The sequence below is a fragment of the Panthera uncia genome (assembly GCF_023721935.1).
Source record: "Panthera uncia isolate 11264 chromosome D3 unlocalized genomic scaffold, Puncia_PCG_1.0 HiC_scaffold_8, whole genome shotgun sequence".
NCBI classification, from domain to species: domain Eukaryota; kingdom Metazoa; phylum Chordata; class Mammalia; order Carnivora; family Felidae; genus Panthera; species Panthera uncia.
Window position 1 is genome coordinate 53767876 of NW_026057586.1, and position 26003 is coordinate 53793878.

The following is a 26003-nucleotide window of genomic DNA, read 5'->3' on the forward strand; positions in this document are numbered from 1 at the left end:
CCAGTGGGCTTGCCATGTAGGTAGCTGGATATGCAATACTGGAATACGGGAGAGAAATGTGGCTGGAGCTTGCATTAAAACCTTCCAGAAGGGCGCCTGGGTGGCTTGGTTGGTTAAGCGACCGACTTCGGCTCAGGTCATGATCTCACGGTCCGTGAGTTTGAGCCCGCATCAGGCTCTGTGCTGACAGCTCAGAGCCTGGAGCCTGTTTCGGATTCTGTGTCTCCCTCTCTCTCTGCTCCTCCCCTGTTCATGCTCTGTCTCTCTCTGTCTCAAAAATAAATAAACGTTAAAAAAAAATTAAAAAAAAAAAAACCTTCCAGAAAACTTTCTAGCCTAGCATATGTGGCTGCTGATATTCTTATTGTTACTTACCATAGTGATTATGAAGGGGGTCAGACAAAATCATATATGCACAGCACAGTATCTGAGAATTCAAACTCAACGTATTGTAATTCCCTTCTGTCTCCCACCTTTACTTCCAAATATTTCATTCTCTATTGACTAGAAGATGGAGTCTATTGTTTTCTGTGAAAAAAAAAATCAATTTTCCACAAGACATAATAAAAAAAATCCTATTTTATATTTTGGCAGCCCTTTTAAAAATACTGCAAAAAATAATCTTCTGATAAAATATTAACAATAGTACTCAATAAGTCATGAAGTAGAACTTTCAGGTGGTGAGGTAAATTTTGATTCGGGCATGAGCTGAGAAGATCTAAGGGAAAAATGAAAAGAGGACCGAAATACTCCGTGGATCTGTAAGTCCCTCAATATCTCTCAAACCTCCCTGGATTTTTGGCAGTGATTAACAGTCTTTCAGAATCAAGAAAATGCAAATGTGTAGGAAAGGTGATTACTCCAACTGTGGGTCCTAGTCTGAGGAAGCACATTTGCCTGAAGGTACATCTGGGGACCACTGGGAATTCTGGAATGAATTCTCTCAAGTATGAAAGTGTATCTTTGAAATGGGTTTCTTAATTCGTAAACGTTCCACGTCTTCCATTGAACAAATTTTAACTTAGAAACCCTCCCAGTTGGAACGCTCTTTTATAGATGAGGCTAATGAGGACTAGGGAGGTGATGTGGCATGCCTGAGGCCACAGCTGGCTGGTACAGCAAGGCCAGGACCAGACCCCAGGCCCCTCTCAGTATAGCTGTCTTTCCACGCAGCTTCTCTTCAGTTTTTTTTTTCTTCTTTTCTTCACTCAGTTACCGTTAATCAGTAGCACCGTGTCCGTGAGGTCTCACATCTTATCTTAAACATTTTACTGAAAGCTTATAGTCCATAAAACAGTGCGCTTGTTTGAAGACAAAGTTAAACTATCTATCTGCCTCCTGGGCCCCTCACTCCTGCAGAAGATGACGTAAGAATCGATTTGGGAACAAGGTCTGCACTTATTCCGACCCACCCTAGGTCTGAGACAGTGTTCGATCACATAAAAAGTAAGAGGACTAGTTACTTTCCCCTTCTTTTGCAGATCACATTGCTAATTGATTCATCCTCTGTGTGTAGAAAACTTCAAGGCAGGGCTGGATGCATGAGTGTGCAACTTGGGCAACCGCCCAGGAGCCCATGTTCAGAATAGCCCCACACTTAATTCTTTAAAAATGTGAACCAGTGTTTTTGCGGGCGAGGTACAAGTGGAACGTGTGGGTAAGGAGGGGTGCACAACATTCATGCCCCCAGCCATCCCTCGCTGCCTCATTTGCACATAATGTGCATGATGGTGAATTCTCTTGGGCCCATAATTCCTGGACATTCAGCAAGGTTCTGTATGAGTGAGGTTAAGTGTGCTCTGTCTATGACTACGTGGGGAAGGTGACAGTCCCAAGAAGTTTTGCTTTCCACTGGAAGCAGAATTTGCTTTGAACTTCACATGAAGGCAATGATGTTCCAAGAAACATGGATAACAAGTGATGGGGTTCAGGGCAGGTCACCCTCAAATATGCCACTTTGGCATATTGCTTATTTTGAATTAAAGTTACTTGGGATAATGCCAGTACAAGAAGGACACTCTGACCCTCCTCCGTCCCCGGAAAGCAGGAAATAAACGTCCCATGTGAATGACACCATGAGGTAAAGAGGCATCCTTATCAGCAGAGACAGGGAATCCAGGGACGAGAAGGCTGTAACAACAAACCCTGTTGTTTCTTTACTAATTTCCTACCTGAAGCCTAAACTTCTTTCTGTCAATTCTTCATTGTTTCTTTGTCTAAAAGGTACAAAAGCTGGCTGGTTTGGCCACTTCTTTGAGTCTCATATTTTTGCAGGCTCCTGTATGCATGCAATTGAATTTGTCTTTCTCCGGCTCATCTGTCTTCTGTTGATTTAATTATTAGACCAGCCGAAGAAACTAGAACGGACAGAGGGAAAAGTTTTCCTCCCCCAAACAAGAAATCCTGTGGTATCCTTCATTTTATTTTACATTTTATTTTATTTTATATTTTATTTTATATTTTATTTTATTTTATTTTATATTTTATTTTATTTTATTCTATTTTATTCTATTTTATTCTATTTTATTTTATTTTATTATTTTAGCATTTTCTCCCTTGAATTAGTAGGCTGCTTATGTTGAAAACAAAGAGACAAAAAGAGAAAGAAAGGGAAAGCCACAGTTCTTTTTGCTACAGTCCTTCCTTACTCATCAGTGAGCCAAAGGGAGTGAGTGTTGGTAAATGGTACATGTATCACGAAGTGAATAAAAATGGTAGAGTAGATCTGTATAGTGTTTCCACCGTTCTGGTAAGACCAACATACATATGCATGATCCGTGACGTACAAATTCTGGTGACCGCGTGTAAGTTAAGCAGTCCCATGTTTGTATTATGCACCGTAAAGATGGATGGTAAAATGCACCCTGGTAATTTAAACTTTGATTTTTTTTCTTTATCCGGAGCTACGTTAAATAAATTAAAACAAAGTTAAATAAATTAAAACAAACAAACAAACACTATGATCAGTTGAGAGAGAGAGATGGCAGATAAAAGGAACCAGTTTTATACTTGAGTACATTTAACAACTCTTGTCCTGCTTTCTGAACAGGGCTCTGCATTTTCAGTTTGCTCTGGGCCATGCTGATTCCATAGCCATCAACGTTCACCCTATTGTAATGAACTAGCACAGACTTTAGCAAGTGCTTCAAGCATTATCAATTTACAATTTAAGTAGCGTATGTAGGATTTTTGGCAATGGAAAATCTGCTTCTGAAAACCCTAGTATGATTATAAACCAAATTAATCTCGTCTCTGTTCTCATCAAATCTCCTAATGTCTTTCCCTTCCCTCCCAAACGATTTCTTGGACATCTGACCAAAGTTCCTAATTTGAGCCAATCCACCTCAGAAGTCCCTTGGTCTTTGATTTAATTCAATTTCTAATTTAATTTAATTTTAATCTTCCATTTGAAACTCCACTGCCTTCAAGGTCAAATCCTCAGTTGGTGAAGAGAGAAAAGTCAGTGAAAAAAGTAATTTACTTTAAAGTGTGAGTAATAGAGCCACCTGACATGTTTGAGGGATATTTAGATTTTAAAGGAGCACTTAGTTAAGTCTAAAGGACCTTAATGCGAAAGAAACAATGCTTCTAAAGGAGAAAACTTTCTATTACTCTCTGCCAAGAGAGCCCTTCAACTCAATGCTCTTAAAAGAAAGGGCTGTGTTCAACAACCACACATGATTTTTTTAAATGAGGTAACTTATGCTCATATGTACCAAGATTTTTCCAGTCAATTGGAAAAGACCTCGGTATCATGAAATATACAGGCTCATTTCATGTCTCTTTTTAGCTCACCAAAAAGAGGGGCGCCTGGGTGGCTCAGCTGGTGAAGTGTCGACTTGTGGTTTCCGCTAAAGTCATGATCTCACAGTTTGTGGGTTCGAGCCCCATATCAGGCTCTGCACTGGCAGCTCGGAACCTGCTTGGGATTCTCTCTCTCTCCCTTCCTCTTCCCCTCCCCACTTGCACTGTCTGTCTGTCTGTCTGTCTCTCTCAAAATAAATAAATAAATAAATAAATAAACTTTAAACCTCACCAAAAAGAAATGTACTTTAAAACGTGTAGTAGGAAGAGACAGCCTTCCTTTAATTTTCTTTATGAATCTGACCTCTCTGTTCTTCCAATTCCATCCCCTGTCTGTGGTGGCTTTGCAGCTTCAGGAGCTTAGCTAAAGGACTCTCTTTGCAGAATTTTTAAGGCATTGCCTCCCTACCCCAACTCACTTCCCTACAGACAAGATGAGTTGGGGGTCCCTGGTGAACAGAAGTTAGGTAGTGACTCATTGGGATATCACGGCTGTTGCCCTGGTACAAAAAGATTGACAGTCTATTCACACCTTTGGGAGCACTATTTAGAATTACCTCCCAATCCGTGTAGAAGGAGACTAAAAGACCTTTTCCATTGAGCGTATCTTTTTTGGTTAAAAGGATCATCACTTGAGAATAAATTGGAGACTGCAGTATTTATTGTCAATGCCTTAAGTGGGGGCTTTCAACATCTTGCATCTGGATAGAATTTCTTCCCTCCAATCTCAAAGCTTTACTATGTTTGTTTCTAAGCAGTTTTCTTTTAAAAAATTACAGTAGACGATCTTACTCTATTTGGCTTTAGTGAATTCACATTGCTTTCTCTTCACTCGTTGGGCTGAGAGCCTTCCACATTTCTTTTTTAATTCCACCCCCAGGTCCCCTTGATGGACTTGATGAAACACAGTAAGAGTGGCCACATTTCTTGAGGGCTTACTATGTGCCATCATCGCTCTAACTAAGCTCACTACGTGGATTGTCTCATTTAAGATTCACAATAGCCCTATGGGGTAGGTGATAGTATCATCACCCTTTTTACAGGGGAGAATGAGATGTAGAGAGAAGAGATGGACCGAATTATGAGGGCTGGTCAGTAGGGGGTGCCACGGCACAGACCCACAAGTCGGCCTGGGCCATGCCCTCTCCCAGGATTTCGCCTCTCAGTGTTTATTTTTCACGAATTCATTCTCACTCATCTGTCTAATTCCTTTGTATCAGCCAGTATGTAAGGCTTCCAAAGCTGACCATGTCCTGGGAACTTGAAATACCTTGCTTCATTTAGATATGATCATTATCCCCTTTTACAGATGCCAAAAGTGAGACACGAAGAGATTAAATTACTTGGCCCAAATCTCAGAAAATTTTACAGCCAGGATTTAAATCTAGTTCTATCATTAAGTTATGTTTCACTCTTCTGTGTCAGATTTCATTTTGCTCATTCATAAAAGTGAGTTTTCTAAGCCAAAGTATAGAAAAGCATTATTATTATTATTATTATTATTATTACCATCAAATTGGTGATGAGTTCGACTGGTAGAGCCAAATTTAGTAGCCAGAGACCAAAGTCTTAGTTCCAAGCCCAGATATGCCAGTTGGCAACAATGCTTCCACCGCAACCGCAACTTTGTTTCTAGCCAGTCACTTCCCAGAGGCATGTTACTAATCACGAATCCCTGAATTGTGCACATTCCGACATGGACTGAACTTTATCATTCATCAAATCTAATTGTTTCATTTCACAGATACGAAAAGCACAGACAGTTGCAGGAGAACACCTGAGATCGCACAGCAAATTAGTAGCAGAGCTAGGACAATAACCTAGATTTCCTGACACTAAATCTGACGTCTTCATGCCATCAACAAAGGCAGCCTATACTGGCTATTTTTTCACAGGGTCTTAAAAAACTGTGTTCATACTTTCAACAGATATTGAGTGGCTCCTATGTCCCATACACTATTCTAGGTTGCTAGGGACAGGACAGCAAACAAAAAATATAAATTCCAAATAAATGGATGGATGAATGAATGAATCAATCAATACATTAATTAATTAATAAAAAGGGGGGGTGGCGCCTGGGTGGCTCAGTCGGTTAGCCATCGACCTTGGCTCAGGTCATGATCTCACGGTTCGTGAGTTCAAGCCCCGGGTCGGGCTCTGCGCTGTCAGCTCGGAGCCTGGAGCCTGCTTTGGATTCTGTGTCTCCCCGTCTCTCTGCCCTTCCCCCGCTTGCACTCTCTCTCTTTCTCAAAAATAAATAAAACATTAAACAAAATTGAGAACAAAAAATATAAATTCCTGCCCTCATGGAGCTTTACGACCCAGCACTGTGATGGTGAAATGTCCTGAAGCTTCAAGTGACAAAATGTTACATGAATTGAAGTTATTTTGAATTTAATCGCTGATAAAGGTGATTGTTTAAACAGCACTGGCTTGAAATATGGATGATCCAAAGCTATAATGTCTCAGGGACGGGAAAGCTTATTATTCTGTATAATAACTTGTACAAATAATCAGAATTCTGTCATTACACACCAACAGGGGTGGCGTGGGTTGTGTGGTACAAATGGAAAGGTGGAGAAGCTAAGTAACGTCCATGCTCTCAAACAGCTTAAGCTGGAGATGTAGTCATTGTAGATGAGGGGAAAGCATTTCCCCTCAATTTAAACTTCTTTAAGTAAATTCCGTAACATTTAAAAAATTATCTTTCACTCTATGACAGTTAAAAATCATTCTCCATAGCTGCTGAGAATTAACACTATAATTAGGTGAGTAATCTGAAATCCCCAAACCCCAGTTAAATTTTCTGAAATCGATCTATTTCACGTCTTTTTTAAAACGATGTCCACCATATTTTGTGTCAACTCGTTCAGCGGCAGAGAAATAACAACAATAAAATGTAAATCAAGATACGACCTCATCCTCTTGCCAATAATTAGTATAATGAAGTAACAAAATTGAGCTCTTGGTCCACAAAGGCTGGCTGCATTTCCTATTAGTCTGAATAGAAACAGCCACCCTAAAGCTGTTTCATAATGGAAAACGGAGAGCAGTGCAGTTTCGAGTACCAAACTAAGCCTATTCTTTAATTACAGTAGTTTGCAATGTCAAAATACAGCATTATCTAATATAACCAGGGTTTTAAGAAATGCAGTTACGCTTGAAGCTGATAGACTATGCTTTGGTGTCTTCCAAGATAGTAAATGCTTCATTCTGACTCTCCCACTTAATAAGTATGTCAAGTAGATGTGGCTGCTACCACGTGTCCTGAAGGCTCTGCCACTGAGGGATAACTCAACTAAAACATGGTGACTACAATCCAGCGACAGGAAGACATGAGAGTCCAAAATAGAACTTATCGTCATACATTTATAACCAACTTTGCTCATATACTGGCCTAAGTACTGAACTGCTCAAGATGCATGTGCATATACCCACCATTCTTAACTTCGGAGAGGTAAACACCCAAGAATTCACACTCAGAAAATATTCTGAGTGGCGACTGCTGGGAGAAAAATCTAACGGGTTAGCAATTACGTGAACTACCTTTCATTATTCGTACATACTCCTCGCGGTGCCTCCCGAAGACCCAGTGAGGGAGACACGTTTCGTGTGGCCAACTTAGCTAACCTACGTGAACGTCTGCCATCAATTCTACAGTTCCCAAGTAATGCCATTTGTGGTGGCCTAATTTCTTTGGTTTCTTCTTTGGTTACTTCAGTAGAAATAAATTATGCACATACTCTCCAAAGGTAATGCCACCACAATAATATGTCTGCTAGAGTAGAGTGCAATGATGCCAGCTTTCACGATAATTAGGTGAGACTGTCTATTCCAGGCAAGTCAATGAACAGGAAGATAGGGACCTTCTTTTTCTTTCCTTTACCTCCATCATGGATAGGAATTCGATAGGGCCCTCCCTTGAAAATGCTAGGAAAGAGACTCGTTTTGTCTTCAGCACCTTGTGTCTTTTTTTTCGTCTTTTTTTTCTTTGTCTTTTTTTTTTCATCTTTTTTTACGTCTCTTTCCCATTTTTATACCTTCTTTTTCAGATATTGTTATTCGAGTTTCCTTCATTAAAACTCTAACACTTGACAGTAAGTGGCCCAGCCCAGAAAGCCTCTTTGTCCCTGCAGACCTCAGATCTCTTCCTGACTGAGAGGGGTCCAAAGACCTGGCCATCAAAACCCATTTAACTCCCTCAGGCAGTGCCAGCAGCGGCCAGTGAACAGGTCCAGCAGCATTAGATAAACCTAGCTGACCAAAATAACAATGCGAAGACGCTGAAAAATAAATTGCCATTGGAATCACGGTCCACAAAAGTAGCCATTCTTAACTAAAACTGTGACTGCCTCCAACAATAATAAAAACATAAAATTAAAAGCACCCTGGGTCTCCTAACTTAAACAGACAAAATGTTCAGGCTACAATAAAAGGTCCCTTGCCATACCAAAAATTAAGACAAGTCTCAACCTAAATGATAAAGACAATCAACTGATGTTAACATTGAGATGAGTCAGATGGTTGGAATATCAGACAAGGATTTTTTTTTGTAATTTTTTTTAACGTTTTTTAATTTATTTTTGAGACAGAGAGAGACAGAGCATGAACGGGGGAGGGGCAGAGAGAGGGGGAGACACAGAATGGAAGCAGGCTCCAGGCTCTGAGCCATCAGCCCAGAGCCCGACGCGGGCTCGCGAGATCGCGACCTGAGCCGAAGTCGGACGCTCAACCGACTGAGCCACCCAGGCGCCCCCAGACAAGGATTTTTAACAGCCATCGTGTAACTGTTCCATCAATCAGCTACAAAATCTTTTGGAACATATAAAAAATAGAAACTTTCAGTAAAGATATGGAAGTTATAAAAAGAACCAAATGGAAAGTATAGAACTGAAAAAATATGTGAATAGAAATAATAATAATAATAATAATTATAGTTATAATAATAATAGTAATAATAATAAATTTGGTGGATAAACTCAAAAGAAGAGTGAAGAGTACACAGATCCCTTGAATCCACCCAATCTGAACAACAGGGAAAAAATCAGATACTTTAAAAATGAACAGAAACTTCAGATGCCTGTAGGACAATAACAAAAGGCCCAACCTTCATATCACTGGGGTCTCAGAAAGAGGTAAGAAAAATAGTGGCTGAATACTTCACACATGTGGGTAAAACAGACACATGCATAGACTTATGGAGCTGAGAAAACTCCCAACAGGCAAAAGCCACAGAATTAGGGATGCCTGGTGGCTCAGTTAAGCAACCAACTCTTGATTTTGGCTCAGGTCACGATCTCGTGGTTTGTGGGATCGAGCCCTGAGTCAGGCTCTGTCCTGACAGCATGGAACCTGCTTGGGATTCTCTCTCTCCCTCTCTCTCTGCCCCACCCCTGCTTGTGTGCATACTCTCTTGTTGAAAATAAATAAAATAAATTTTAAAAAGCCATAGAAATATACACCAGTCCACATTATAATGAAACTTCGGAAAATGAAAGCCAAAGAAAATACCTGAAAGGCAACCAGAGAGAAACAAACATTTCTAATCACTTAAACACCAATTTGAAAGACAGCATCTTTCTCATTTGAAACCATGGAGTATAGAAAGAAGTGGCAAAGCATTTTTTTTAAATGAGGAAGGAAAAGAAATGTCAACTACAAATTCTATATTCAGGAAAACTATTCTTCAGGAATGCAGAGGAAATGGAGACATTTATTTTTTATTCCATTTTTGTTTTGTTTTATACACACAGACAGATACATAAAGTTGTATCAGACACACTATAAACTTTTTTTCAATTAAGACATTTCTTGTATAAAGAAAAATTCAAAGAATTTGTCACTAACAAATCTATTCTTAAAGTCTAGCTTCAAATAGAAAGGAAATTAAAAAGGGGCACCTGGGTGGCTCAGTGGGTTGAGCTTCCAACTCTGGGTTTTGGCTCAGGTCACGATCTCCCTAAGTTCCAGCCTTGAATCAGGCTCTGTGCTGACAGTGTGAAACCTGCTTGAGATTCTCTGTCTCCCCCTCTTTCTCCCTCTAACTCATGCTTTCCCTCTCAAAATAAATAAATATTAAAAAATAAAGTAAGAAGCTTTAAAAACAGAAAGGAAATTGTAAAAAAAAGAATCTTAGCACATAAGGAAAGAAGAAACAAGGAAAAGAGCAGAAAGCCAGATATATACAATCCTACTTATGAGTTTGAGAAATTAATTTGATGGTTGAAAAAATACAATAGTAGAGTAATCTGATACTTAAGAAAATGATACCTAAAAGTGTGGAAAGTAAAAGGACATAAACACAAGTGAGATTTCCATACTCAAAGTAGTAAAACGTTGGTATTAGTAGACTGTGTTATGTTACAGACGTCTGTTGTAATACCTAGTGTAACCACTATAGAAACTCTGCAAACAGGTATACTCCAAACCACTAGGGCAAAAAGATTTTCCAATCATGTGCACGATAACAGATTCGTTCCAGAACAAAAAGAATGCCTACACACCAACAACGACAAAATCAAACAACCCGATTGAAAAACAGGCAAAGGATTTGAATACACATTTCTCCAAAGAATATATACAAATGGCCCAAAAGCACATGAAAAGATGATCAGCATCACTCATCATTAGGACAATGCAAAGCCAAACCACAATGAGATACAATTTCACGTCCATTAGGTCTTCCATCATAAAACAAACAAAATAGAAAATGTGTTGGTGGTGATGTGGAGGAATTGGAACTAGTGTGTGTTGTCGATGGGGCTCAATAGCAGAAACAAACAAACAAGCAAACAATACAATTAGAAATGGGAGAGGAACTGAATAGACATTTTTCCAAGGAAGACTTACAAATGGCCAACAGGTATGTTAAAAGATGCTCAAATCGCTAACCATTAGGGAAATGCAAATCGAGACCACAATGCGGTATCTTCTCACAACTGTTAGAATGGCAATCATCAAAAACACACGGGCTAACAAGTGTTGGTGAGAATGTGGAAAAAAGGAAATTCTTGTGCACCATTGGCGGGAATGTACATTGGCACAGCCACTATGGAAACCAGTATAGAGGTTCCTCAAAAGGTTAATCATGGAACTTCTAGAGGATCCAATAATCCTACTCTGGCTATATATCCAAAGGAAATGAAACAGGATCTCAAGGAGGTATCTGCACTCCTGTGTTTACGGCAGCACTATTCACAATAGCGAATACACAGAGGTTACTATTAGAGATACCCCCAGATTATTATTTGGCTACAAGAAGTAAGAAAACTCTGCTATTTGTGACAACATAGATGGAACTTGAGGGCATTATGCCAAATGAGATAAGTCAAAGAAAAAGACAAATACTGTTTGATATCACTTACATGCGGAATCTAAAAAAGCCAAACTTATAAAAACATAGAGAGATAGATTACCAGGTGCTGGAGGTGAGAGGGGTGGGGAGAGGTTGGTCCAAGAGCATATATTTCCAGTTATAAGATGAATATATCCTGAAGATCCAATGTACAGCATTATTATTATAGCTAACAACACTGTATTGTATACTTGAAAGACTGCTACAAGAGAAGATCTTAAATGTCGTCACGACAAAAAGGAAATGGCAATTATGTGATGATGGCGGTGTGAGCTATCATTTGGCAATACAGAAGCATCAAATCAACATGTTGTAAATCTTAAATTTATACAGGGTTACAACATGTCAATGTTATCTCAATCAAGCTAGAAATAAAACACAAAACATGCAATAAATAAAATCCAATACAATGGTACAGCTGCTATAGAAAACAACATGGTGCTTCCTCAAAACCCAAGCATAAAATTACCATCTGATCCATTGAGTCCACTTCTGGAATATAACCAAAAGATTTGAAAGCAGGGGCTCACACATATACCTGTACGCCCATGTTCACAGCAGCTTTATTCTCCATGGCCAAAAGGGGGAGACAACTCAAATGTCCCCTGGCAGGTGTATGAATAAACAAAACACAGTATACATAAAATGGAACATTATTCAGCTTTGTTAAATCCTGATACGTGCTATAACACGGATAAACGTGGAAGACATTATGCTAAGTGAAATAAGCCAGACAGAAAATGACAAATATTGCATGAATCCACTGAAATGAAGTTCCTAGAATATGCATATTCACAGAAAATGAAAGCAAAATAGCGGTGACTATTTTGTAAAGGATGTAAGCTAGGAATGAAAAATTAGTGTTTAATGGGTACTCGGTGTCAGTTCAGGATCATGGAAAAATGCTGGAGATGTCAGTGACGATAGCCACACAACAACGTGAATGTACTTAATGCCACTGAACTGTATGCACTTAGAAATAGTTAAAATGGTATGTTTTGTGTTATGTGTATTATACCGCAATAAAAAAAATGTCACAAACCAATCTGTACAGCCTCCCCCAAACTGTTCAAGTAACCCACAGACAGGCAAGAAAAGAGAAACAGAAAATCAACAATCAGAGAAAACAAACAGAAAATAAGGACGTAGCCTTCTCACACACTAACATTTCAATAATTACCTTAGACATAGATGGCCTAAATACAGGAATTCAAAGGCAGAGATTGGTGGCATGAAATAGAACATGACTCCAAAATATGTTTGTAAAAAAAGCTGCTTCAAATTCAGCAGAAAAACAATACCATGCTGACTACAATAATTTTAAGAAAGCAGGTGAGACCGTATTGATAACAGATAAAGTAGCCATCAAAACAAGAAACATAACTAGACAACAAAGAGGTACATAACACCGTGATCCAAGGATCAATATGCTGGGAAGACAATCCTAATCCTAAAGTTGTATACCGAGTCTCAAAATACGTGAAACAGAAACTAACAGAGTTTCAAGGAGAAGTAGAAAATCCACAATTAGAGACTCCAACCTTCCTCTTAAAAACTAATAGAACTAGGGGCGCCTGGGTGGCTCAGTCAGTTAAGCGTCCGACTTCGGCTCAGGTCACGATCTCGCGGTCCGTGAGTTCGAGCCCCGTGTCGGGCTCTGTGCTGAGCGCTCAGAGCCTGGAGCCTGTTTCGGATTCTGTGTCTCCCTCTCTCTCTGCCCCTCCCCTGTTCATGCTGTGTCTCTATCTCAAAAATAAATAAACGTTAAAAAAAAATAAAAAAAAAAAACTAATAGAACTAGAGAGAAAACCAGCAAAGACATAGATCTGAATAAGACAATCAACAGACTCTAAGTGACATATACAGAACAACACACCCAACGACAGCAGAGTATACACTTTTTTTTCCCCAAACACCCACTGAACCTTTACCAAGATAGATCAGTTCCTTGGCCACAAAACAAACCTTCACAAAAATAAAAGCATTGAAGTCATACATAATGTGTTCTCTGACCATATGGAATCTAACTGGAAGTGAGTAACAGAAAGCTAACAAGAAAATTTCCAAATATGTGGATATTAAAATACAGACTTCTAAATAATCCATGGGTCTGAGAGCAATGAAAATGACAACTGGAAATACATGGAATGCAGTTAATGCCAGGATGAGAAAGAAATTTATAGCACTGTAAATGAGGAAATGTCTCAAATCAAAAGAAAGTAGGAAAGGATGAACAAAATAAACCACGAGCAGCAAGAGGGAAAGTCACAGATACAGCAAATTGGTGGTTTTGGGGGAAAATAATCAACAAAATTGATAAGGCACTAAGAAGAGAGAAGATGCATTGTCACAACTGCAGAAACCAAATAAGGGTTATCACTATAGATTTTATGCCTGTTAAAAACATAATAAGGGAACATCACAAAACAAAACACCTTCATGCTAAAAAATTTGACAAATTAGAAAAAAAAATGGACCAGTTCCTTAAAAACTACGTATTACCAAAACTCAATAAAGATGTTATAATTTGAATATCCCTATAAGTATCAAAGAACTTGAACTGACAGTTTAAAACTACTGAAAAAAAAAAAAAAAAACCTCTTCAAATTCAGAAGGTTTTACTGGGGAATTCTATCCAACATTTAAAGAAGCATTATCACCATTTTCCACAATCTGTCCTAGAAAATAGAAGAGGAGGGAACAATTCTCATTTTATGATACTAAAACCAGATAAAGAAAATACAAAATAACAAAGCTGCAGACCAATAGCCCTCCTGAATTTAAATGCAAAAAATGCTCAAAAAGATACTGGCAAATTAAATCCAACAATGCATAAACAGAATTATATGCCATGACCAATTGTGCAAGGTTGGTTCAACATTCTAAAACCAGTCAATGTAATCCAGTGTATGAAAAGCTACAGAAAATATCACATGATCCTATCAATGGATATAGAAAAAAAAATTGACAAAACCCGACATACATTTATCATAACGACCCTCAGAAAGGAGTCAAGGGAAATCACCTCAACTTGATCATCCAGAAAAAAAATCGATAGCTAAAATCATACTTCAGGATTATACTTAAATACTGACTGCTTTCCCCTAAAACCAGTACAAGGCAAGGATGTCTGTTATCACCACTCTTTTCAACATAGTATTGAAAGTTTTAGCTACTGTATTAAGCGAGGAAAAAGAAATAAACAGCATACAAACTGGAAAGGGTGAAATAAAATTATCTCTGCTTGGAGATGACATAATTAGGTATCACTAAAATAAGTGAGAGAAGATCCCAAGGAATTTACAAAAACACCCCTAGAACTAAAAATTTCAGCACTTCTGCAAGATAGAAGATCAACTTACAAAGACCAGTGACATTTCTATACACTAACAATGAACAGGTGGAAACAAAAACACAATACCATGTAAAACTGTAGCAAAGAAAATGAAACAATTAAGAAAGCATGTATATCGTCTATATACTCCAAATGACAAAATACTTCAACACTTCAAAAAAGATCCAAATAAATGGAAAGACACTGCATTCATGTATTGCAAGACTCAACATAATAAAGATGTCAATTCTTCCCAAACTGGTCTATAGGCCTAATGCAATTCCTATCAAAATCTTGGCAAGGCCTTTTTATAGACATAAAGAAACCTTTTCTATAATTTATATAGAAGGGAATAGACCCCGTAACAGCTAAAATAATTATAAAAAAGAAAAACAATGAGAAATCAATCTACTCCTATTAAGGCTTAATATATAGCTGCGGTAAAGACAGTATAGTATTGGTGAAGATACAGGCAATTCTGTGGGACAGAAGAATCCCCAAATATGTCCATACAAATATGCTGAACTGTTTTTAGACAAGGGTGCAAAAGCAATTCAATGGAGGAAGGGATAACCTTTCAACAAATAGTGTTGAAAGAAATGGATGTCATGGGCAAAAAATAAAACTTGAGCTTTATTTCACACCTTATACATAATGTAACTCAGAGTGGATCGTGAATTCAAATAGAAAGTGTAAAACCCTAAAACTTTCAGAAAAAAAGAAAAAAAATCTTTGGCATCTAGGGCTAAGTAGTTTTTAGACTTGATACTAAAAGCATGATCCACAGAGGGAAAAAATTGAAAAACTGATATCAATTACATTTAAAGTTGTTGTTCTGTGAACATCCTTGTCAACGAGATGAAAGCTACTGAGAGGAAATATTTGCAAATCACATATCCAACAAAGGTCTCGTATCTAGAATAATAATTCCAATTTAACAGTAATAAAACAACTCCATTAGAAAATGTGTGAAGTCCTGAATAGATATTTTACCAAAGAGTGTATACAGAGGGCAGTAAGCGCATACGCAAATATTCGACATCATTGGCCAGAGAAACGCAAGTAAAAATAATAATATTAATGTTGATACGAAAATGGCTAAAATAAGTGATAGGGACAACACGACATGCTGATGAGAATGCAGAAACACTGACTGAATCACTCGCAGATCGCTGGTGGGAATGTAAAATGGCGCCAGGACTTTGGAAAACTGCTTGACGGTTTCGTATAAAACTACCGTGCAATTGCAGGACTCAGCAGCAACACATTTATTCCACAAAAAGTAAAATAAAAACATGTTCACATAAAAAATCCGTAATATGTGTCCAGCAGTTTTCTTCAAAAAAGCCAAAACCTGGGAAAAGACCAGAGGTCTTTCAACAGGTGAATCAACATACACCCAATGGAAAACTATTCGGCAATAAAAAGGAGTGAACACAGCAACTGGGAGGAAACTCTAGGGACTTATGTGAGTGATAAAGGCCAATCCTAAAAAAATGACATGCCATTTATAAATGATCCCATTTATGTAACATTTTTCAATGTCAAAATTACGGAGACAGAGAATAGATTAATGCTTGGCCAGAGTTTCGGGATGGGCCTTTCGGGAAGGTTCTGGAGGAAGTGGGTGTGCCTATGGAAGAGCCAAACCAGGGACCCCACGGCGATGGAACCGTTCTGTATCTGGACTGTGAAGGAGAGACATGAACCTAAATGCATGTGACAAAATGACACAGAAGTAAGTACATAGATGTACACACCCCAAATGAGTACAACTAAAATTGTGGAAATCTTAGGATTGGTGGATTTTATCAATGTCAATATTCTAGCTGTGATACTATACTACGGTTTCTTGAAATGTTACCATTGGAGGACACTGGGTAAAATGCATAGGGTTATTTCTCTGTCTTAGTTTTTAAAACTGCATGTGAATCTACAATTATTATAATAAGATTCTCAATTAAAAAAAAAACATTAAGCTTGGTTTGAAATTTAAGGTTCAATGAAAATCGTAACATTCACGAAAGACAACAAGACAACAATTCCTATTTCTAATACCAGTACGTAACAAGCTCATCATAAAGTCACTATGTGATTTCCATTTTAATTTCTTTCTTGAATCATAGTTTTAGGGTAGTAAAATATATACAACATAAAATTATCATTTCAATGACTTTTAAGTATCTAATTCATTGGCATTAAGCACAGTTGCAATGCTGTATACACATCACCACTAACCACTTCCAGAACATTTTCATTATCCCCAAAGGAAGTTCTGTACCTAATAAACTGTAACTCCATACTCCTGTATCTCCTCAGTCCCTAATAACTACTTTTCTACTATGGTCTCTATTTTAGATACCTTTCGATATCCTAGATAAGTGGAAACATACAGTATTTGCCCTCTTGTGTCGGGCTTATTTCACTTAGCATAGTATTTTTTAAGGGTCAGCCATGTTATAGCAAGGATCAAAATTTCCGTCCTTTTTAAGGCTGAATAGTATTCCTACATATGCATAAACCATATTTTTTTCAACATCCATCTTTTCATGGGCACATGGGTTGTTTCCACTTTGGGTATAATGCTGCTATGAATGTTGGCATACAAGTAACTGAGTTCCTGCTTTCAACTCTTCTGGGCATATACCTACAGTGGAATTGGTGTATCATATGGTAATTCTGTGTTTAACTTTTTAAGGAACTTCCATACGATTTTCCATAGCGGTTGCAACAATTAAATTCCCACCAGCAATACACAAGATTTCCAATTTCCTCACATCCTCGCCCACACTTGTTATATTCTCTTTAAAGAAATGTAACAGCCAACTTAGTGGGTATGAAGTGGTTCATCACTATGGTCTTGATTTGCATTTCCCTATTGTGGACAGTCATTTTTAAAAGACACATTTATTTAAGTGTGAAAGAGCACAGCTTGTTTCATGCTTTATGATTGGAAAAATAAATCACTTTGTATCTATTTTGTTTTTGAAGATCTTATGGATTTTATTCAACAATTCATGCAGCTAATTAGCATCCCACCTAACAATAGAAAGGAGCTGCAAGGAATTGTACAAATGAGGTTGCACAAAATGAAGGAGGCATTTGTAGGCAGTAGGGAATGGGAACAAGGAAGTTATACCAGCACAAGTGTTTTGGTTGTGGCAAGGTCACTTTCCCCCAGGGGATGGCAGGGATCTGTAAGGCAGATGATCTCATCAGTGCTGACCCAGTGATTCTCTGTCTCCCTTTTTTTTTTTTTTAATGTTCATTTATTTTTGAGAGGGAGACAGAGAGCACAAGAGTGGGATAGGGGTACAGAGAGAGAGAGACGGAGACAGAGGATCTGAAGTAGGCTCTGCGCTGACACAAGAAAGCCAGATGTCACGCTCGAACTCACGAATGGTGTCATCGTGACCTGTGCCGAAGTTGGACGCTTAACTGACTGAGCCACCCAGGCGCCCATGACCCAGTGATTCTTGATTAAGGCTTAAGACTCCATCTCTGGTAGAGACAAAAGTGCAATTAAGCCTCGGTGTGGCGACATGGGGCCTGGCACCATTTGGTGACTCCGTTTTAGGCCTGTTTTGTTTCAGCACTTCATTTACAGACCACAATAAAGGCTCTTGTCCATACTTCTTCCCTCTCTCTCTGCCTCCTGAACTCTCCTGGTGCTTTCCTGTGTGCCCCTCCTTCTGGCATGCCCCCTCCTCTTGGGTACTGCCATTTTCAATGGTAGTCATCTCCTGGTCTATTGGCCTTCATATAACCCAAGTTTTTATTAATACACTGTATTTTATTTTATTTTTTTTTAGTGTTTATATATTTCAGAGAGAGAGAGAGAGAGAGAAGGGGAGGGGCAGAGAGATGGAGACACAGAATCAGAAGCGGGCTCCGCATTGTCACCACAGAGCCTGACGTGGGGCTCAAACTCACGAGCTGTGAGATCATGACCTGAGCTGAAGTCGGACGCTCAACCTACTGAGCCACCCAGGTGCCCCTAATATACTGTATTTTAAAACAGCCCTGAACGACTAGACACTTTACAGACACTCTGAAGAGTGATCAAATAAAGAACGGATAAACAACACACATTTTTTTTTTTTAGCAATTTGTTAAAAATAAACAACATGACCAAATGGAGTCATGTATGTTGAACCCACTGAATCTTATGGAATATATGCCCATATATGAGTCACACTCGGGGAAGAAACCCTTACATATACAGAAAATGCAAAGTGTCTACTGTTGTTGCATTTGTTATCAACACGTAGTGTTTGCTGTGGAAACACATTTAAAAAACTTCACTTTCCTCAGTGACCTAATCTCGGCACTCAAAAGAAGGGTTTATGTTTCCCTACAGAATTAACTCAAGTTCAATTTGCTGAACTCCCAGACCTATTTTCATTTTAAAATGCTAGCAGTGAAAATAACTGCCTCCTTAGTGTTTGTCTCCCTGCATGAATGAGGCAATACTTAGAGGGGTTGTGCCCTCAGTCCTTGTTCTTCCTGCATAGTCAGTCCTTGTAAACCTGTCACTTAAGCTTTTACAGGCCTCAGTTGTCACACGTGAATAGGATATGAATTGAGGAATGGAGCAGATCCTTACCGCATCACTCCTCGTCGCACTCTTAGTGTCTCAGAGTTCTTACCTATAAAATGTGAAAATAATCTGTTTGCTGTACCTCACACTCAGCTCTGTCTGAATCCAGTTAGGTGACACGGGAGGCGAAGGTACAGACTGACTGTCAGGGACTATGACAGAGGTCTGGGCGATAGAGGATGATGGCTTAGGGTGGGTTGATGGCCGGGCAGGTGGGGAGGAAATGGTTAACATTCTACACGTATCTTCAAGGCAAAGTCAATAGGATTTGCCGTTTGATGGAATACGGGGCATGAAAGAGAAGAGAAAGATTCCCAAGTGTGGGGCCTCAGAGATGGGAATAATAGAGTACCATTTACTTTGAGGACGAGGTTGAAAAGGCTTGGGGTATCAGGGAGGCTCAGGTGTTAGATGTGGACATGTTAAGTGATAACAGGTCTACTAGATGTTCTAATAGGTATGTATGGTGGGTAACAAGGCCCGATTTATGTTTTTGCCAAATTCTCGGAGGGGACTCAAACTGGACACGGGGGCCAGAGGGAAGCTACTGGGACCGTGTCCGCAAGAATGAGTAAGGCATGGACGATTGTGGAGGTGGTGAGAACGGAATGGTGAGGGATCCAAAAGAGGTGAGGAGAACTTAATGATCAATTGGAGATGTAATAAAAGGGATGGGGGCTCATACACGGCCCCAGGATGTGTGGCACGGGATGTTAGATAGCAGTTGAACACAGTGAGGGAATGACCAAATTTGAGGGGGGCAAGAGGAGTCAAAGTATACAGCAATCACTCATCCAGGCCATTTAGCTACGAACTTACATAAAGTAAGGCCCAGCCATTGAGAAGGTCACTGGGGAGACCAGGCAATGACGTGATGACGGAAAGAATAGAATGTTGTATGTACACAAACAGGTACACTGGAGAGCTATGGGAAGCCGCCTAAGTATCTGACAGGTAGCTTCTTGTCTATGGAATGTGACCGAAAGCAAACGGCTTGTTCCTTTTCTTTTGCTTTCTTTCTTTTAATCTCCAAGGGCTCAGCTTCTCCATTACACGTCTCATACACTCCGGGCCATCTAAAAGCCTTTGAAGTTTTAAGTAAGGACATTACTTACGACCCTCCCAAATGTCCCCCAAAGGGAATCATGCAAATTATTTTACAAATCTGGAAACGGAATACCAGTGTTCATTCAGATTTCACTTTTGCCTGTTTCCTTCTGGTGGGGGAGGGGTGGGAGGCGGAATAAGCAGATGAGGATAAGGCCCAAGAACACGTTTGCTTCTGTTCTCCGCAATTCGCTGAGCTGTGTTTCTAAATAGATCGCAATGCCAAGGCTTAAACATACCTAAAAGTATGTATATTATACCATCATCAGTTGGTCATGGGAATTATTAATGCTTTGAAGTTCTCTTGGGTTATAATTTTCAAATGAGAATGAAAAAAATCTTACCTTTTATTCCAGAACCTAATATCCCTATTTATTTGTACATGTCTCACTCATCTGAAAAGATCTACAAAAAGAATTCCTTGAAATTAACACCAAATTGTGCAAGCCACATATGTACTGCCTCTTTAATAATTAAAGACAGTTTTTTTAAAGATTTTATTTAAATTCCAGTTAAAATACAGCGTAATTTTAGTTTCAGGTGTACAATTTAGTGATTCAACACTTTCATACACCTGGTGCTCATCACAAGAGCCCTCCTTAATCCCCAACCACCTGTTGAACCCATCCCCCCACCCACCTCCTCTCTGGTAACCATTAGTATGTTGTCTATAGTTAAGAGCGAAAACAGTATTTTTTGGGAGGGGGAATTATTCAGACAAAAAGTCCACTCAGCACTTTAGAGTAAATACCTTCAGGAAATGATTCAAAGTTATTTGCTAAAATAAATTTTATTGTGGAAATGTCAAATTTTCTCATAAACCCGGCTTCCAGCGTTCTCTAATGTTGATGAGTAAAAACACCGTAAAAATTACAAAATATGTTCATTATATGCTTCTAAGTAGCAAAATCTTGATTTCCATTGTTAAGCCACCTTACTTATCTCCTTTTTATAAGCCCACTTGTGAATGTGTATTTGGAAAAATTACAAATTCAGGTCTTGTCCTGTTTAAATAGACTAGTGACTAAGCAACGAGGGTACAGAAGCTCCTAGATCTTATTTTCCAAAGGGTATTTCTCCTTTCACTTGAGATAAAGGTGATCAAGAAGGGAGACAGTCATTATGATATTGACTTTTTTCTTTTCGAAAGGGTTTCATAACTTGGCAATTTGAAGTCTGGCAATTGTCTGAACTATCCAATCAACATCACCATATTACAGAGACAAGGACAGCTCACTAGAAAGTTGATCTCATGGTAGAGAAGCTTTATCCAAGCCACAACTCCTGCAAGCATCAGCAGAGAACTGTATTCATGGAGAATGACTCCCAAAGAGCGGTTATGTCAATTTTGACGGCTGTCAATGAAGTTGATAGGATGTGGTCACCTCTGATTTGAAGTAATTTCTTGTTTCACGATCACTGCATAAATGCCACTGTTCAGCCCTCTGTCTCTGAATTTCATGACTTAAGAGTCACATGTCTTATACACAGGCAAGCTTCTAAATATATCACCATCTAGTCTTGCGTGTGTGTGTGTGTGTGTGTGTGCATGTTTCCTGCACACATCGCTTGAATTGCTAATGTAAGTTTTCTAAGGAGGGACAGTCTGATTCCTTCACAACTAATATCAGTTCTTCCACAGCTGATCAACATTATTGAGCCTAGCCCTCGAATTAAGATAAAACAGCATGATGTAACATAGAAAAATGTCAACTGTGAACATACGGGGGCTGAAATAACCAATCCTCATCTGGCAAACATCCAAGGCATCCCCCATAGCAACAGAGCTGATAACATAGCAACGGCAGCTGCTTCACCACAGAAAAATTAGAAGAAAGATTCTTGCAAAAAAGCATAACCCATGGTAAAGTCAGCTATGACATTTTTCTTCAACAAAAAGCCTAGGAGAGTCCACGCGTTAAGTGATACGATTCCTTAGCACCTGCAAATGCTTCGGTGTGGGATAAAAGCAGCTTCGACTATAACCCTCAAGGCCAAGTGCTCTGAAGCTAAAACTTCCTCGATTGTTCTCTGCCAATTCCTGGGTCATTTCCTTTTGACATTAAAATAGTTCTAACTTTTGCTGTTGTTCTGATTCAGTGTTTTCTGCATAGTAGGTGCTGTGGCAAAAATGTTGCATTCGTTATAGGATGTATTATTATCATTCTATGAGAGAATCATCCCATGAGGACACTGAGGCACAGGGTAATTTATTCAAAACCACACTGCTGGAATAACTGGCCCTTTGGCCTAGACTGACACGCAGGCCAAGTTCTAACTCTTAGAAGCCTCACACTATCCTATCTGGCTTCAAGAGCTTGATAATTTTATCTTTGATAAAATCAAAATTAATACTTCCTTTTGGTACATGAATCCTAGAATCAAAACTTCAGATATTTTGAATTCTTCCCCCAGGCGCCCCATTAACCATTTATTAAAGCCTTATTAAATCTCTTAAATCCAGTTCCTCCAGTATTTCTTTCCAGTTAGAAGTGATTTCTCCCAGGGGCCCCTGGGTGGCTCAGTAGGTTAAATGTCTGACTGTTGATTCTGGCTCAGGTCATGATCTCATGGTTTGTGAGATTGAGCCCCACATTGGACTCTGTGCTGACAGTGCAGAGCCTGCTTGGGCTTCTCTCTCTCTCTCTCTCTCTCTCTCTCTCTCTCTCTGCCCCCAAACCTGCTCACTCTGTCTCTTTCTCAAAAAATAAAAAAAATTAAAAAATTAAAATTAAAACCATTTTTTAAATAAGTGATTTCTCTTGATCTGAATATACCTATACTATGTTAATTTTTGTTATGTTAATATTATATGTGACAAAAAGAGAAGAAGGGAACACAAATGATAAAGCAAAGGGATAAAATGTGTTAACATTTATCCAGGTAAATATGGACAAAAGGGATGTCAGTGGTCTTTCTACTATTTGTATTCTTGCAACATTTTTGTATATAAATTTTATTTCTGATATTCTTCCTGAAAAATAATTTCCATTCCAATGCTACCACTCTATATAAAACCCTTATTTTTAAACAAACACTTTATTGAGTACCTTGTGTGTTCAAAACATAGGGCTTAGGGGCGCCTGGGTGGCGCAGTCGGTTAAGCGACCGACTTCAGCCAGGTCACGATCTCGCGGTCTGTGAGTTCGAGCCCCGCGTCGGGCTCTGGGCTGATGGCTCGGAGCCTGGAGCCTGTTTCCGATTCTGTGTCTCCCTCTTTCTCTGCCCCTCCCCCGTTCATGCTCTGTCTCTCTCTGTCCCAAAAATAAATAAAAAACGTTGAAAAAAATATTTCAAAACATAGGGCTTAGAATCAAGAAAAAAAAGCAAGATGAAGTTTTGCGTTGAGTAACTTGAAAATTTAATCGGTGACAATGGTCAGACACGACATTAAGTCATCTTGTAGACACATTGTTAATTGCTATGGTAATCCTATAAATAATGTAATATTATAGTGATTTAAATATGAGAAAACTGCAGCTCAAATTGCATAGGGCTACAGACCAAGATTATATACTACCTACCATAGGGGTGGATCCAGAACGTAACCTAGATCTCATCTGAAAACACATCCTACACTCTGTCGCCGGTTATATTGTTTTCCACCTAAGTGTCCAAAAGGTAAGGACTATGCGAATGATACAAACAAAACATGCCAGGTGTTTAGAGGGGAGAGAAAAGTTTTCTACGTGGATTAGTATCAGGGAATTTGCATGTAGGTAGGATCATGGAAGAATGGGTGGGTCAGGTGGGTGGAGCCTGAGGATGACACACCCACCAAAGGCACGCCTGCTGCCCCTCCAGGAAGCAGGGAGAGCTGCAGGGCTGGAGGACAGTGCCTCTGGGGAGGCGGGGGCAGATCAACGAGGAAAGAACAGCAAGAATCTGGAGGTAGATACTGCTGTGATTTCTAATTGTGCCACATGCTGCCGCATGCCCTCGGGAAAGCACTTCACCTCTCTGATGTGCAGTTCCCATGTCTGCAAGCTGGACATGATAACACCAACTTTACACGTTGTGGGGAGACTCCATGATACAACCCTGGATACACAATAGTTCTTATTCAGGAAGTCATTTTGCGCTAAGGAATTCGGACTTCACTGAATAGGCAACAGGAATCTTGGAACAATGAAGCGACACAGATCTTTGACATAGTTTTCCTATCTGAACAACTCATGTGTGTATCAAAGATTAATTTTCTTTGAACGCAGCTTATATTTCTGGTAATACAACTCCGCTCCATTGCAGTTCAATGCGCTTGTTTGGTTTTCATTGCGCAGGTCCTCTGAAATGCCTTCATTTGGATTGTAGGGTTCTGATCAAGCGTCATCTCCTGGCATGCCTGAAACCAGCTTTTGGCATCAGCTAAACACATCTCTTCAGCGTCTCCCCCAAAGTAGGGTGGACGGCCCACTCATCCCCATTTGCCTGGGATTACTTGCTTTTAGTACTCAAAGTTTTGTGTCTGAGAAACCCCTCTGTCCCAAGGAAACTGACAGAGTTGGTCACCCTACCTCACAGGACTTACATTTTCCCAAATCCCCACATATTTGACTTCTTCCCCTGTGTTGCTCTATCAGGAGGTATACACCTTGCAAGGATTAATTCAAATAAAATACCACAATCATTTGGATCACCTGGTGTGCAGGGAGAAGATGGCCCCTAAGGGGGAATAATAACTGAGTTCATTAGATTGAGAGGAGATACTGGAGGGCTTTGTTGTTGTTGTTGTTGAACTATTTACTTGGAAATAAAATTTAAATACAAAAAAGTTGCAAGAATACAAATAGTACAGAGAATACTCATACCTTTTACCCAGATTCTCCTGTATAAACATTAATTCATTGTACCCCTCGGCTTTTTGTCCCCCTCTTCCTCTCACATACATATATATATACACACATATATACACAAACATATACATATATATACACATACATATATATATACACACACATATATATTATATATTGTATAAAATATATAATATTGTATTATATTGTATTATGTGTATACACATATGTATCAATTAACATAATCCAGGTATGTTCAGAAGCAGGAGAGGTCACTTCTAACCGCAAAGAAGTAATCGTCTTGGGCAAATAGTTACTGGGAAGTTAAACGCTCTGACCTCTGCTTTAGGAAGGCAACAATTGCAAGGGTGCCCGATAAGGTCTAACAGAAAAAAAGGTCTGGGGAATAGTCTGCAGGGTGCTGAGCAGTTCCTGCACCGAGAACTTCCGCTGACAGACATTAGCTACTGATGGGCTTGAGTGAAAATGAAATAATATTCTCTTGCTGCCCAAGTGCCTCACATTTTCTTGACTATTAGACCTGACTTAATAAGATGATTTAGGTCTCATAGTCTTCGCTTTTCTTCTAAAAGATACAAACCGATTTATCCAATCTATCCTCCCACCTTGGTTATTTACAAATGGCGGGACAAAATTAAAGACCACAGAAAGAACTAGACTCCAGTTATTTCATCTGATGGACTGGTTTCTTGTCGAGAGTTATACCAGGTTAGCTAAGGAGTAACTGAACACATTCTTCAGTCTTGAAACATTGGCCTTCTGCTGTTAATTGTCACTGAAATGTCACCAGAGATACATTTAAACAGTTTTTGATAAGATACAAACTAACAAACTGTATCCAACTGCTACAGGGAGAATTTTTTAATTTCACAGTTGGGTGAAAAATATACTATTGCAGTATAAAGGAGAAAATTCAGCAACAGCTCTCTGGGATGTAAGAATATCTATCATGAGGAACAGCATTATCATTTGGTCCAAGACCCTTTTATC

General features: G+C 39.1%; 1 protein-coding gene across 2 annotated transcripts in view; it reads right to left on the reverse strand.

Annotated features, from left to right (window-relative positions):
- Positions 1–26003, reverse strand: part of DLGAP1 (DLG associated protein 1) — a 933957-nt gene that overhangs the window by 645435 nt on the left and 262519 nt on the right. The window contains exon 3 of one of the 2 annotated variants that reach the window (XR_007455301.1): positions 2343–2357. The exons of the other annotated variant lie outside the window; for it this stretch is intronic. The gene's annotated coding sequence lies outside the window, so the exon portion shown is untranslated. Of the gene's footprint in view, positions 1–2342; positions 2358–26003 lie in introns of those variants that run through there. 2 annotated transcript variants of the gene reach the window in all.